A 14,329-nucleotide genomic window follows, 5' to 3' on the forward strand; every position below is an offset into this window, starting at 1 on the left:
AATGGATTTTTCCTCCAGAAACTTGTCCAATCCCCTTTTAAAGGCATCCAGGCCAGATGCCATCACCACATCCTGCGACAAGGAGTTCCACAGACTGACCACACGCTGAGTAAAGAAATATTTTCTTTTGTCTGTCCTAACCCTCCCAACACTCAATTTTAGTGGATGTCCCCTGGTTCTGGTGTTATGTGAGAGTGTAAAGAGCATCTCTCTATCCACTTTATCCTTCCCTTGCATAATTTTGTATGTCTCATTCATGTCCCCCCTCAGGCGTCTCTTTTCTAGGCTGACGAGGCCCAAACACCGTAGCCTTTCCTCATAAGGAAGGTACCCCAGCCCCATAATCATCTTAGTCGCTCTCTTTTGTACCTTTTCCATTTCCACTATGTCCTTTTTGAGATGTGGCGACCAGAACGACACAATACTCCAGGTGTGGCCTTACCATCGATTTGTACAACGGCATTATAATATTAGCCATTTTGTTCTCAATACCTTTTCTAATGATCCCAAGCATAGAATTGGCCTTCTTTACTGCCACCGCACATTGGGTCGACACTTTCATCGACCTGTCCACCACCACCCCAAGATCTCTCTCCTGATCTGTCACAGACAGCTCAGAACCCATTAGCCTATATGTGTTTTGATTTTTTGCCCCAATGTGCATGACTTTACACTTGCTTATATTGAAACACATCTGCCATTTTGCTGCCCATTCTGCCAGTTTGGAGAGATCCTTCTGGAGCTCCTCACAATCACTTCTGGTCTTCACCACTTGGAAAAGTTCGGTGTTGTCTGCAAACTTTGCCACCTCACTGCTCACCCCTGTCTCCAGGTCATTTATGAAGCGGTTGAAAAGCACCGGTCCCAGGACAGATCCTTGGGGCACACCGCTTTTCACCTATCTCCATTGTGAAAATTGCCCATTGACACCCACTCTCTCTTTCCTGGTCTTCAACCAGGTCTCAATCCAGGAGAGGACCTGCCCTCTAATTCCCTGACTGTGGAGGGACCGTGTCGAACTGTTGTGGTAGGGTGTGTGTAGGAGTCTCCAGCAGAGCGAAAAACAAACGGCAGCGCAACAGAAACTCGAGGCTGATGTCCAAGGCAATCTCTCAGAAGGCAAAGAAGCACTTGACATGAAAGTTAGGTTCCATCACCAAGATATATTATATACAAGGATATTTACCATAACATGGTCTGGCATACAGCAACACACATATATGGCATCCTGATTCCTATGCATCCTAACACCCAACACCCTACACGCTCACCATTGAGTGTTTGTCTGCGGCCTTGTTTTATGCACAAGGCACACACACACTCAGCTGCACAGAGTCAGCAATCAGGAACAGCTGCTACTTGTTACTTGCTACAAACAGTCTATTCACCATAGCGTTTGTCACATTCCCTCCTGTGCACAGGACCTGAGTGATTTCCTGGGTTCAGACCTCAACACGAACGCCTTCTGAAAGTCTAGATATATAATGTCCACGGGTTCTCCCCCATCCACATGCCTGTTGACCTTTTCAAAGAATTCTAAAAGGTTTGTGAGGCAAGACTTACCCTTACAGAAGCCATGCTGATTCTCCCTCAGCAAGGCCTGTTCGTCTATGTGTTTTGAGATTCTATCTTTGATGAGGCATTCCACCATCTTACCCAGTATAGATGTTAGGCTGACCGACCTATAGTTTCCTGGGTCCCCCCTCTTTCCCTTTTTAAAGATTGGTATGACTTTTGCTATCCTCCAATCCTCTGGCACCATGGCCGTTTTGAGGGACAAGTTGCATATTTTAGTCAAGAGATCAGCAATTTCATTCTTTTAACTCTTGGGTGGATGCCATCAGGGCCTGGTGACTTATTGATCTTTAATTTATCAATGAGGTCTGAAACATCTTCTCTTTCAATCTGACTTAATTCCTTGGTCAGGAGGGGCCATTGGGCAGTGGTATTTGCCGAGATCTTCTGCCGTGAAGACAGATGCAAAGAACTCATTTAATTTCTCTGCCATCTTTTATCTCCCCTTTCCCTCCCTCACCATCCAGAGGGCCAACCGCTTCTCTGGCGGGTTTCCTGCTTCTAACATATTTGAAGAAGCTTTTATTATTCCCCTTAATGTGGCTGGCCATGCGTTCCTCATAGTCTCGCTTGGCCTCCCATATCACCTTCTTATATTTCTTTTGCCACTGTTTATGTTCTTTTTTATTCTCTTCATTACGGCAAGTCTTCCATTTATGGAAGGAAGCTTCCTTGCCCTTTACGACCTCTCTAACTTGGCTGGTTAGCCATGTGGGCACCCTCCTGGTCTTAGTGGAGCCCTTCTTCCCTTGCAGTATACACGTCCGCTGGGCCTCTATTACTGTTGTTTTAAGCAGCCTCCATGCACTCTGGAGAGATTGGACTCTTTTTACCCTCCCTTTCAACCTCCTTCTAACCAGCCTCCTCATTTGAGGGAAGTCCGCTTGTTGGAAGTCAAGGGTTTTTGTGAGAGATTTGCCTCCAACGTGCATGTCAAAACAGATCACAGCAAGATCACTGTTCCCCAACAGCTCCGTAACATTGACATCTCTAACCAGGTCCTGAGTACCGCACAATATTAAATCCAGAGTCACCTGTCCTCTGGTGGGCTCCATGACTAGCTGCTCTAAGGCACAGTCATTTAACATGTCAAGGAATCAGGTCTCCTTTTCGTGACCAGAACACAAATTGACCCAGTCAATATGAGGATAATTGAAGTCCCCCATGATTACAACCCTGTCCCTCCTTGTCGCCTCCCTGATCTGTTTCCTCATTTCAAGGTCCCGTTCCAGTTTCTGGTCTGGAGGATGATAGTACGCCCCCAGTATTACATCGCTCCTGAGGCCTGGTAATTTAACCCATAGAGATTCTATGGTGGAGTCGGACCCGCCTTCAATCTCTACTTTGCTGGATTCTATCCCTTACTTAATGTAAACGGCCACCCCACCTCCAACATACCCCTCCCTGTCCCTCCTATAGAGTTTATAGCCCAGGATTGCTGTATGATTTTCCACATTCCACCAGGTTTCTGTTATGCCCACTATGTCAATGTTTTCCCTTGTCACCAGACATTCCAATTCTCCCATCTTTGCTCGGAGACTTCGGGCATTTGCATAAAAGCATTTGTACATGGAATGCCCCAGGATGGGCTTTTTATTAGCTCCTTTGTCGCAGCATCTTCTCACTGTGCCAAACCGTCTATCACATCCCATCATGCTACCATTCCCAATTTCTTCTCCTACTCTGCCTTTACCTTGTTGTTCTCTAACCTCCCCATCCTCGTCCTCTAGGGCAGAATCCTCCAAACAAGGGCCTGCAGGCCAAATCCGTGTGATGAAAATGCTGTCTGGGTGCAGCATGGCACTTTCTGTTCTGCGCTGCAGCCTCCTATCTTTTGAGCTAATCTTCACAGAAACTTGCACTGGGCAGCAGCTTCCACCCAGAAATTGGGGTGTAGAGCCTGCTGCTGCTCGGTATGAGTTTCTGTGAAGATCAGCTTGAAAGATAGGGCCTGTGGTGTGAAACAGAACGTGCCACACCTAGGTAGCTTTTTCGTTATGCAGTGGGTCACAGTTTGGAGACCTAAAAAGCTCCAGGGCCTCTAAAAAGTTTGAGAACCACTGCATTATATAATTCTCATTTCTTAAACGGAAGTCAACTTTTTGAGGTGGACATGCTATGCTATCTTAAGAATACTGTGTCATTTATCTTAAAAATCTTGTTTCTTAGTTCCTGTTTACAGGAAAAGTGCTTGGCGAATTGCTAGAGGGCCTCTCATAATTCAAAAGTTGGTCCTGGAGAAACTGGTTTTTAAAACTAGATAGAGATAGACAACTCTATAAAACTAGAGGGAGATAGACAAGATTCCAGAATAATTTCCTGGAACATGTGTGTGTGCACATACAGAGTTAACACTTGTGCACTGTAGTCTTCCCTGCAAGAGTTGATTTGTGCATGATGGGCTCCTATGCTGGAAGAAGGGAAGGAAAGGTTGTAGTCCTTGGGCTTTGACACCTTCCAACTGTTGATTATCCGAGGTCCATAAAACTGTAGCTGCTGTGAATAGTCTTTTTTAAACAGAGGAAGGAAACACAGCTCTGCACTAAGCAGCCTCCCACCTGCATTGAACACAGTATTTGTGAACTGATATTTGTCATCCAAATAAAAGATGCCAGAGCTCCCCCTTGTGCATGCAGTGAAAGGGCAGCACTACTGCGGGACATTTTTTTTTTTTTTTGCCTTATTAACTTTTGCATTTATTTTGCCAGAGTTTTTACTCTGTTTTGTTCTAATTTAGGCAAGGCTTCCATTTTCTGAAGAATCCTTCTTGCCTTGTATAGCTTCCTTGACTCAACTACATTGGTATCCACTTGGATTTGATGGTCCTATTTCTAACCTGAGGTATACATTCTAGCTCAGGGGTGCTCAATAAGTCAATCCCAATCTACCAGTCGATCGCCAGGCAAAATGAGTCAATCGAAGGCTTCTCTCCCATCCACGCATTCCTGGGAGTGAGCCCCGCCCTGGGAGTGAAGCACCCCTGGGAGTGAGCCCCGTTGACTCTACTGGGGGTGACTTGTGAGTAGACCTGGAGAGGAGCTGCTGGCAGGCTTCTCTCCTGTCCACGCATCCCTTCCATCTGTTGGTTCTGTGAGCAAGGGGTTTTGCACTGGTCTTGCTGTGGTGTCTATATAGAGATCTTCCCTCCCCCACACCTTTCCCTTGTTTTTGCACTGGTCTGTATAGAGATCAGCTCCCCCTCCCCACTTATATTGGAATCGAGGAAGATCTGGTGAGGAGGTAGATGTGGTGTCAGCAGTGGCCCCTTTAAGGGTAAGGCCTGGGCATCCAGCATAGTGTGCTGCACAGCTGCAGCCACTTGAAGGCAATAGGGCCCTCAGGGATATAAGAGCACCTGAGGCAGGAAGGGCTCCACTTATTTATGTGAGTCAGCCTTTTCCTACATGAAGATCATTAAGTCCAAGTACCCTTCCACCATGACTGATGAACATTTGGAAGTGTGCTTGAGGCTGGCTGTCAGCAGCTACTGTCCGGGCTATGCATCCTTGGCTGATTAACTTCAGTGCAAGTCATCAAAGTAAATTCAAGTAATTACAAAAAATGTTTATAGTTAATTATGTTGTGTTGTGCAATATTGGCTCATGCGGTTATGCAAGGTACACCAACATACTTTGTACACATAAATGTTATATGTTGTATGATGGTGCGAACATTGTAAAAAAAACTCTGGTAGATCTCCGGGCCTTGCTGGGTTTCAAAGTAGCTCTCGAGCCAAAAAAGTGTGAGCACCCCTGTTCTAGCTGATCTTCTGTTGTGATGTGCTGCCAGACAGCCCCACTTTGCCTCTTTGTTTTTTTTCCCTGCTGTGGACTGCCATGAAAGTTTGGCCAAAGCAGAGTCAAACTTTGGTGAAAGACCATGCCTGAGAGGGAATCATAGTGTTGGCCCAATTGGGCCTGCACTTAGTGTTTGCTCCTAGTATGCAATCCAGAACACAACAGGTTTGACTTCAGACAGACTTCATTAAATTCCAAGGAGAGACAGTGTATTGAGCCAAATGTTTGCATTCTGCTGCTCATCTCAAAAAGTTGGGCATTGAATATATGTTAGACATCCAGTAACAGTCTCAGCGGGTCTCAGCCAGTTCTATGGCCTCTGGTAATTTTCCACTGCTTGGGTTCACCCCTTGGTGAAGCTTTGCTCAAAATGGAGTCACATTTTGAGTAATTCTGGTCACTTACACGAAGTCCTCTGGTCACTAAAAAACATATACTCAACTAATATACCCAATAGGAATAAGAGTAAATTTGCAACCCCAAATCTAGGGGAAGCTGGGCCTCTCTCACCTCATTTCCCATCTAAGGTAAGCCCAAAAGACCAAGGTTCCATCAGCATGGAAGCTGGCCGTTACACCATGAGTGAACCAAGGTGACAACTGATCAAGCAAACCTTAACCCTGCTCCTACACTTGCTCTGGGTAACACAAGGCCTGAAAGAGTGTAAGGGTCAGGGGGAGATAGTATCTTGTAAAAACAAGTTTATTTAAAATGAATAAAAACAAAAAGGAACAAGAATCTCATTGTAGAAAGGCAAAGACAGGCACTTGCAATGGGATAAGAGCAGGTCTTGTAATAAGTCAAATGAAAACAATGAAATCCTGATGCAGCTAGCAAGACAGTATTTCTTGCCTATTTTTTCACTTCTTCTGTAGCTGTGTCTTGACCTTTCAACATTTCCCTCAGCTTGGGGGATAAACTGGACAGGCTGGAACCAATAAAGCCAAGAGCAGCTTGATGCTGTATCTTAAGTAACTTTGGTTGGGGTGCTTATCTGCCTTTCTGATGGGAAGAGTCAGTGCCAAATCTCTTCTCAGTTGGGCTGGCTAGAGTTCACTAGATAAAGTGAACAATACCCACAATAGCTGACAAGGCTTTGTCAGTTATTTTGGGTATGCTCACTTTATCGGGCACAAAGTTGGAACATATGGCCACCCTTAATGGCAGAGATCTCAAAATGATCCCCTGACCCCTTTTCATATTAAACCTACCCATGTATTCCCTTTGTGTGGCTAAAGGTCCTGAACAGTTTAAATGCTCTCTCAATGCAGAGCCTCTCACTTTTTTATATACTGTGCTACTACAGGAACATTCCAGAAGCATGCCGATATGTGATAGCATTGTCCATTGGGCCAGGTGTTCCCTACACAGGAGTAGACCTCAGGACAGGGCTTTACCCATTATATTACACAGTTGAGAACACTTTCTTTTATAGAGTTTCAAGATGCAAAACACAATCCTAACCAGGTCTACTCAGAAGTAAGTCCTATTTTGTTCAGTGCGGCTTACTCTCAGGAAAGTGTGGTTAGGATTGCAGCCAAAATACTGTAACCATTCTGTGCCCTTTAGCATTTACTTTGTTACAACATTGTCCTTTATTAAGGGGCAACTGAATTCTTTGCTATCACTCTTTACTGATACAGCAAGAACTTTGAGCATCAAAAAAGCACTTTCTTCTGTGGTTATAAACCCTTTCTTGGAGACTTGAAGTACTAGTAATGAGTGCTAGATGACCGGGAGCAAATTTCCCACTACAAATATTGGTTAGTGGCCTCTTCTCTAGTGAACCAACATAGCCCTGCTTGGCTTCTTTTTTACTTCAGCCTCTTAGAGCCAATGATATGTAAAAGTTTTACCTCAGAATTGCAGTTGGTTATAGTTACCTTATGGAGTATACCTACCTCATGGGAAGGAAAGGCAAAAGGGGTAGCAGTGAGTGGAAAGGCTTAAGGCAGAAGGAAGTGTTGGTGGATCCAAATGTAAACTACTGAGTGCAGGTCCAAAGACATATGGTGGAAGGTTTGGTAGGCATGGTATGTCAAGCAGAGAAAAGCTCAAAGGGTTCCAGGCCCAACGTTTCTTTGGAGTTGTTGGAATTGTGACCTTGGATTCCAGTATTTTTCCTTGGATTCCATGATGGGGGGCGCCATCATGGAGCTTTGCCCCAGGTGCGGCGCTGCGGAGGTCCACAGCTGAGGAGATAGAAAGTCTGTCTAAAGCTAGATAGGGCTTAAGTAAGATGATAGCCCATGCTGGTGATCATCTTCTGCTACATATATTTTGCCTGAAACTTGTGTAGTAGCACTTTACCTTTCCTTGTTGTCTAGTTACCTTATCCCCTAACCAAGGGGTCTCTAAACTTTTCAAATATCTGGCATGGAGTTGAGGGTCGGGAAAAAAAATAAATATACAAATTAAATAAATTAGAGATGGAACTTAGATGAATGACTGGAATGAATGAATGAATGAATGGGCTCAAATGTCCAGGATTTCTCCAAGCACCAACACAGCCCAAGAAATAAAGCACACACTTAAATGGACCCCCATCCCCCCGCCCCACAAGTACAACTCTGGTTGTGTTTGGTCAACTGGGCCAGAGGTTCTCAGGGGATCAGAGGCTGGCTACGGTTCAGATCGGGGCACTCCACAGGCCACAACTGGCCCCCAGGCTGGGGTTTGGAGACCCCTGCCCTAACCCATCCCTCTTGCTAAGTGTGTAGCCTATATCTTGATCTATTACAGTGGTTCCCAAACTTTTTCAACTGTTGGCTCCCCTGACCTACTGGGCCATTAGCAGTGGCTCCCCATTAGGGTTATAATCCTATACATTGTATATGGTGGCAGGTTTTTCATTATGATTTCACAGCTTCCAAGGGAGCCATGACTCATAGTTTGGGAACCACTGATCTACTGTTTTATAATAAATTATTGTGTTTATAACTGTTCACATGGTGTCCAGACTGTACTCAGTGGGGTCTACCCTTGTTTCCTTGCATCTCAAGAAACCTGGCATGGATTGACCCACAGTGTCCTTATTTTACCGATGCCCTCTCAGACACACACTAAAACCCCAACCTTCACACCCAGTTCAGTGTAATACAAGCAGAGCCAAAATATGCTTCACAATAATTCTTACTGGTCAAACAGCTTTTGGTTATACACCTATGACAAACCTCAGGTTGCAGGAGAAGGGAGGTGGTAGTTTGACAACAACCCAAGACTACTGTCAACTGAGCCCAGAAAAATAATTACTTTTGGACCGTAATCCAATGGTCAGATCTTCAACTTCAGTAAAAAGTGTATGTTTAATTGGGAGTAAGTGCCCTCTCTGCTTGTATTTGGGAGTAAGCCCTATGAGTAGTTGTCTTCTGAGTAAACATGCATAGGATTGGACTGCCTGTTCACCAAGTCATTCAGTGTGTCTCTGCACTAGACAGTGTTCAGTTGTAGTTGTGCAGGCTCCTGATGTTTGGGGTTAAATTAGGTTATTAAAAGAGGGAACAGGGAGTGAAAATATGACTGTACTCCTAGGGGAAAGCCCCTTGTTGATGAATAGACCATGTTGTAGCAGCCTTAGTGAAATAATAATTCACTATCTGATTACTCACAATACAATCCAGGAAAACCACATCTCTTTTTTTGTCTGGAAGACAAACCAACAACAACGTCTTTATACATAGATAACAATTCAACTTCAGATATGATCAAATGATAAAGGTATATGTAGTAAAATTAATTGTTGGATTGAAAATGTGGATGCTGAATCCTTGGCTGATGGGGGGATATGCTTACATCCTCTCAGAAAACCTGGACAGCACAGGTCTGCAGGTAGGATTGACAGGGAACTAGTTAGAAACCATTTAACTGGCCTAAATGAATTGAAGTCATTTGGATTAAATGAACTGCATCCTAGAGTACTAAAAGATCTTGCAGAAGTATTTGCAGAGCCACTGTCAATTATCTTTGAGAAATCCTGGAGGACGAGGGCAGTGCCACTAGACTGGAAGTGGGCTAATGTGGTCCCAATCTTTAAAAGGGGAAAAAAGAAGATCCGGGAAATTACAGACCTGTCAGTCTGACTTCAGTACCAGGGAAGAGATTAGAACTAATTATAAAACACACAGTCTAGACAACAACTCAGTAATAAATAGAACCCAGCATGGATTTGTCAAAAATAAATCTTGCCAGGCAAATCTAATTTTCTTTTTTGGTCAGTTTATAAGTTTACAGGATGCTAGGAATGCTGTAGATGGAATTTATCTTGACTTCAGTAAAGGTTCCACTTGCCAAACAGCAAGTTGCTAACATATGGGCTAGATGATACATTTGTTATGTGGATTCCCAACTGGTTGAATGGCTGTACACAAAGGGTGTTTGTCAATAACTTCACGTCAAACTGGAGGATGGTTTTGAGTGGGGTGCACTAGGGCTCTGGTTTAGTCCCAGTTCTCTTTAACTGTATATCTTCATAAATGACTTGGATGAAGGGATACAAGGGGGCCTCATCAAGTTTGTGGATCACACTAAGTTGGAAGAAGTGGCAAACACAATAGAAGACAGTAGAATAGCATTTCTCAATATTTGTCTCCCTCTGTACCACTTCATATGGTCCATCTATTGGAAGTACCACCAGAAGTAACTGGTGATGATGTCACTATGAGTTGCTTCCAGATTGGGATGCTAGATGCAATTAGACAAATACTGTTAAGAGGCTCAGGGAGACAGGAAGGCTTTTCTAAGCACGTGAAAAGCGCAAGCTGGAGCTCTGCTGGCCAAGTGAAGTCTCCTACTGCCATTTGTCACGTTGCATTGCTGTTCTTGCTGCCACGTGGTGAGGGTCTGGGGACCTGCAAGTATCACCAGACATCACCCCAAGTACCAATGGTGGTAACGAGTACTACTGGTTGAGAAACACTGCAGTAGAAGCCTTCAGGAAGACTCAGACAAAATGGAATACTGGGCTGAAATGAATAAGATGAAGTTCAACAAGGACAAATGCAAGGTTCTACACTTAGGCAAAAATAACCAAAGGTGCAGGTACAGAATGGGAGATAACTGGCTTGGCAGTACAACAGGTGAGAGGGATCTTGGAATTGCAGTGGATTACAAGATGAAAATGAGTCAGCAGTGTGACGCAGCTGCAAAGAAGGTGAATGCAATTTCAACCTCCATTAGTGGAACCATAGCTTCTAAGTCCTGAGAAGTTATGAATCCGCTTTACTCGGCATTGGTCAGACATCATCTGGAATACTGTGTCCAATTCTGGGTACCTCACTTTAAGAAAGTTGCAGCCAAACTGGAGTGGATTCAGAGGAGAGCGACAAGGATGATCAGAGGGCTGGAGAACAAGCCCTACAATGAAAGGCTGAGGGAACTTGGTATGTTTAGTCTGGAGAAAAGAAGGCTGAGAGGGGATATGATAGTGCTCTTCAAATACCTGAAGGACTGTCATATGGAAGAACGGACAAATTTATTCTGAACTGCCTATGAGATTAGAACTAGATCCAATGGGTTCAAACTGCAAGAGAAGAAATTCCGATTGGACATCAGGAAAAAATTCCTGGTGGTAAGGGTGGTTTGGTAGTGGAACAGATTGCTGAGGGAGTCTCTTCGGATCAGCTGCCCAGGTTGGGAGAGAGCACAGGATATGGCGGCAGAGCCAACCGCTGTCTCCACCCTCTCCCAGGCTCAATCTTCCCCTCCCTCCTCCCTCGCTCTACCCTGTTCCACCCATGCCCCGCCTCCCCCCACCCCGAGAAGTCTTACCACTGGCTGGTGCTGGAGGAGTGCCAGTCAGGTATCCACGGCATGCTGAGGCCCAGCACTGACACTCCCTCCTCACCAGGTGCCACAGATGTGTCTTATGGCATGTTTGCGACACCCAGCGCTGGTGCTAGAGCTCAGTTCCAGCACTAGGGCTGCTGAGGATTGGGCCTTATTTAGAGTAATCATCTGCCTTTTAACTATTTAGTTTAGGCTGCAATCCTATCAATACTTTCTTGGGAGTAAGACTTGATGAACATAGTGAGATCTCTGAGTAGACATGTTTAGGCTGGGCTGCACAATTTACATAGTACAGTACCAGAACCTCAGTGCCTGTACTGGAGGTACTGTACAGTACATTTTAATTTAATTCACCAAACCTGTCACACATTGATCAAAAGAAAAGGTGTCTTTCTTCTCTCTCTTTCATTTCTTGTACTGCAACATACCATAATCAAAATAGCATTAGAAAATAAACAGGAGACCTGGGGGCACAGCTGTGGCTACAGTCATGCCAGACCAGCACTGTCCTGATATTGGGAGTTTCCAATAGAGCAGAACTCCCAAGAACCTGGCACAGGGGGCTGGGCCAAGCACCCCATGCAAGGCAGACCAAGTGGTTCCGTTGCCTTGCCACTTGTGGGACAGCTACCTATTGGGAGCAAGAAGCACGGAGAGAGTAATAAGGCATGAACAGCAGTATCAGCCACACCTGTCCCCTGGCTTGAGATGCACACACAGTGTTTGTGAGGGAGAGTGATGCCACTGAAGTGTATATGCAGTGGTGCCCTGTGCTGGATAGGGGCATGGTGGCTTGAAACATTACCTTTCTTTTCTGGGGGGCTGTACTGGCCCTCTGAGGAGGGTCACAGTTCAGCCCCCTCTTGTAATTCTGTGGTTATACAAGGTAAGAGGGGTTCAGGTGTTGGGATGTGTTGGGATCCCAGGTGTTCCCTGTGAAGGCAGAAGCTCCCTGCTCTTGGGGAGTGGATGGGAAACACTATGGGGGTGGGTGGGCAGTGGGGGGTGATGGCTTGGCCACCATGTTTGTGGCAGGGATCCTTTGGGTGATGGTGGGGGTCTGTGCCAGGGGTCATGCACTGGGGACCCCAGTCAGTACATGGCAGCCTGGGCTTCCTCCCCCACCTTTGCTTGCCTGTGTGAGTGCACTGTCCTTCCCCTGCTGGGGTGGTAAAGTGGAGGATCCAGTTGGGTGTTTGTGTGTAGAGACCTCCTAAGAAAACTACATGCAATAAAAATTATGAGGAAGACAAGAGTTAACCAATAGCTTGCTATACATTTTCACGACGGTTCCCATCACTAAAGTTCCTCTTTGGGAGATCAGAGAGGAATAGCCCTATGTTGCACAGCTTGTTATCTCAGCTGTGGCCTCCCTAATGTGAGTTTATATGCTGGGGTTGGTGTGATGTGATTGCTTGCCAAATGTAGCCAGTATCCTATATTCTGTTGTGATGGTGTGGGTGGGTAAGGGGGGTTGACAGGAGTTGCAGTTTTCTGCTGTTTTTCTCTTCCCTGTTGTTCCCCTATGAGCATCCTCCTATCTACACCTGATCTGTTGTCCGCATAGCACTTTTCCAGTATCTGAGGCATGTTCATCATCTGAAGGGGGGGGGGGGGTTCAGATCTGGCATGGTTCAGATCTGGCATCCCTCGACTCCTCTTCGTCCCACCACATCCGCCCATGTCATGCCCTTCCCATTCCTATTTTGGCCTCTCCATAAGCAGGGTTACTAGTGTCGGAGCCATGTCCCAGTAAGGACGGCATGGTTATTTTTGATGTCCTCGGCTGCTTCTTCACCACCAGCAGGGCTGTGGTTGCACTGGCATATACAGTATAGAGATATGCCACTGTATCTTGGGGAGAGGACTTGCTGTAGTAGGCAAGATTTGAGATACGCGGAGCATCTGTTTATGTGTGTTTGTAGAATGAAGTTATTAACCTATTGAAGGCAGCCACATCCTGTGCATGTTTGTGAATTCTTGCACTTTACTCCTGAAGTCATTTCTCAGGATAAGAGTAACATGACCATGAGTGGTCATTCTAACCAATCAACACTCCTTCAACCATTTTCAGGGCAGCCCAATACTAAAGAGTTAGGCTGCAGTCCTATGCATGCTTTCTTGGGAGTCAGCCCCACTGAACTCAATGGGACTTACTTCTGAGTAGACACACATAGGATTGGGCTGTTATTCAGTTATTCAAATAGAGGTTATCAAAGCACAAAAGCATTGGCTGAGAAAACCTCTTTTTCAGGGAGGTGCAGTGGGTGGGGAAGCAGGTGAGGCAGAGCTCCTCATTGGAGTCCTTCGAAAAGCACTGCTGCCGTGCTAGGCGCATGGTGGGGGAGGCAGGTGAGATATAGCCTCCCACTGGAGTGCTTCGAAAAGCAGTGCCACTATGTGAGGCGCAGGATGAGGAGGCAGGTGAGGCAGTCTCCCCACTGCAGTCCTTCAAAAAGAACCACTGCTGTGTGAGGCATGGGGTGGGGAGGCAGGTGAGGTCAAGCCTCCCCACTGGAGTACTTCGAAAAGTGCCACCACCGTGAGGCAGAGCCTCCCATGAGTGCTTCGAAAAGCAGCGCCGCTGTGTGAGGCACGGGATGGGGAGGCAGGTGAGGCAGAGCCTCCCCACCAGGGTTGAGTGTGCTTGAGCACCTTACACGACGGCGGCAGCGCCTTTCAACGGACTCTAGTGGGGAGGCTCTGCCTCACCTGCCTCCCCACCCAAACATGCCCCTCCCCTTCTACATTGATTTGAACAAGTAATAGTCTACACAGGCAAACATGGGTGCCTCAGCGCCTTCGGCTCTCCCCAAGCCCTGTGGGATTCTGGGAAACCACACAAAGGTTGGCCAATGGGGCCTGTTGTTTTTGGTCCTGTGTTTGAGCCACTGTGAAATTCTAACAGCTCCCAGCTGCAGGGGCAGCTCTTCCACGCCTCCCTCAGAGGTGTGTTTCCAAGCCCTTTCTGCCCAACGTTGCGTATACGCAACAGGGAGAGAATGTGTGTGCTTTTCTGGGTTGGGCAGAAACAGCCCTGCTGTCTCCTCGGAGGAGGGGGGAGGCAGACAAAAACTCCTCTCCCCTCCCCCAGCGTCAGGCGCAGCTTTTACTTCAGCCCGAGACCCCGCCCTCCCCCACTGAACGCCTCTGATTGGCTTGCTGTCCCGCTC

This window comes from Tiliqua scincoides, chromosome 8, assembly GCF_035046505.1.
Source record: "Tiliqua scincoides isolate rTilSci1 chromosome 8, rTilSci1.hap2, whole genome shotgun sequence".
NCBI classification, from domain to species: Eukaryota; Metazoa; Chordata; class Lepidosauria; order Squamata; family Scincidae; genus Tiliqua; species Tiliqua scincoides.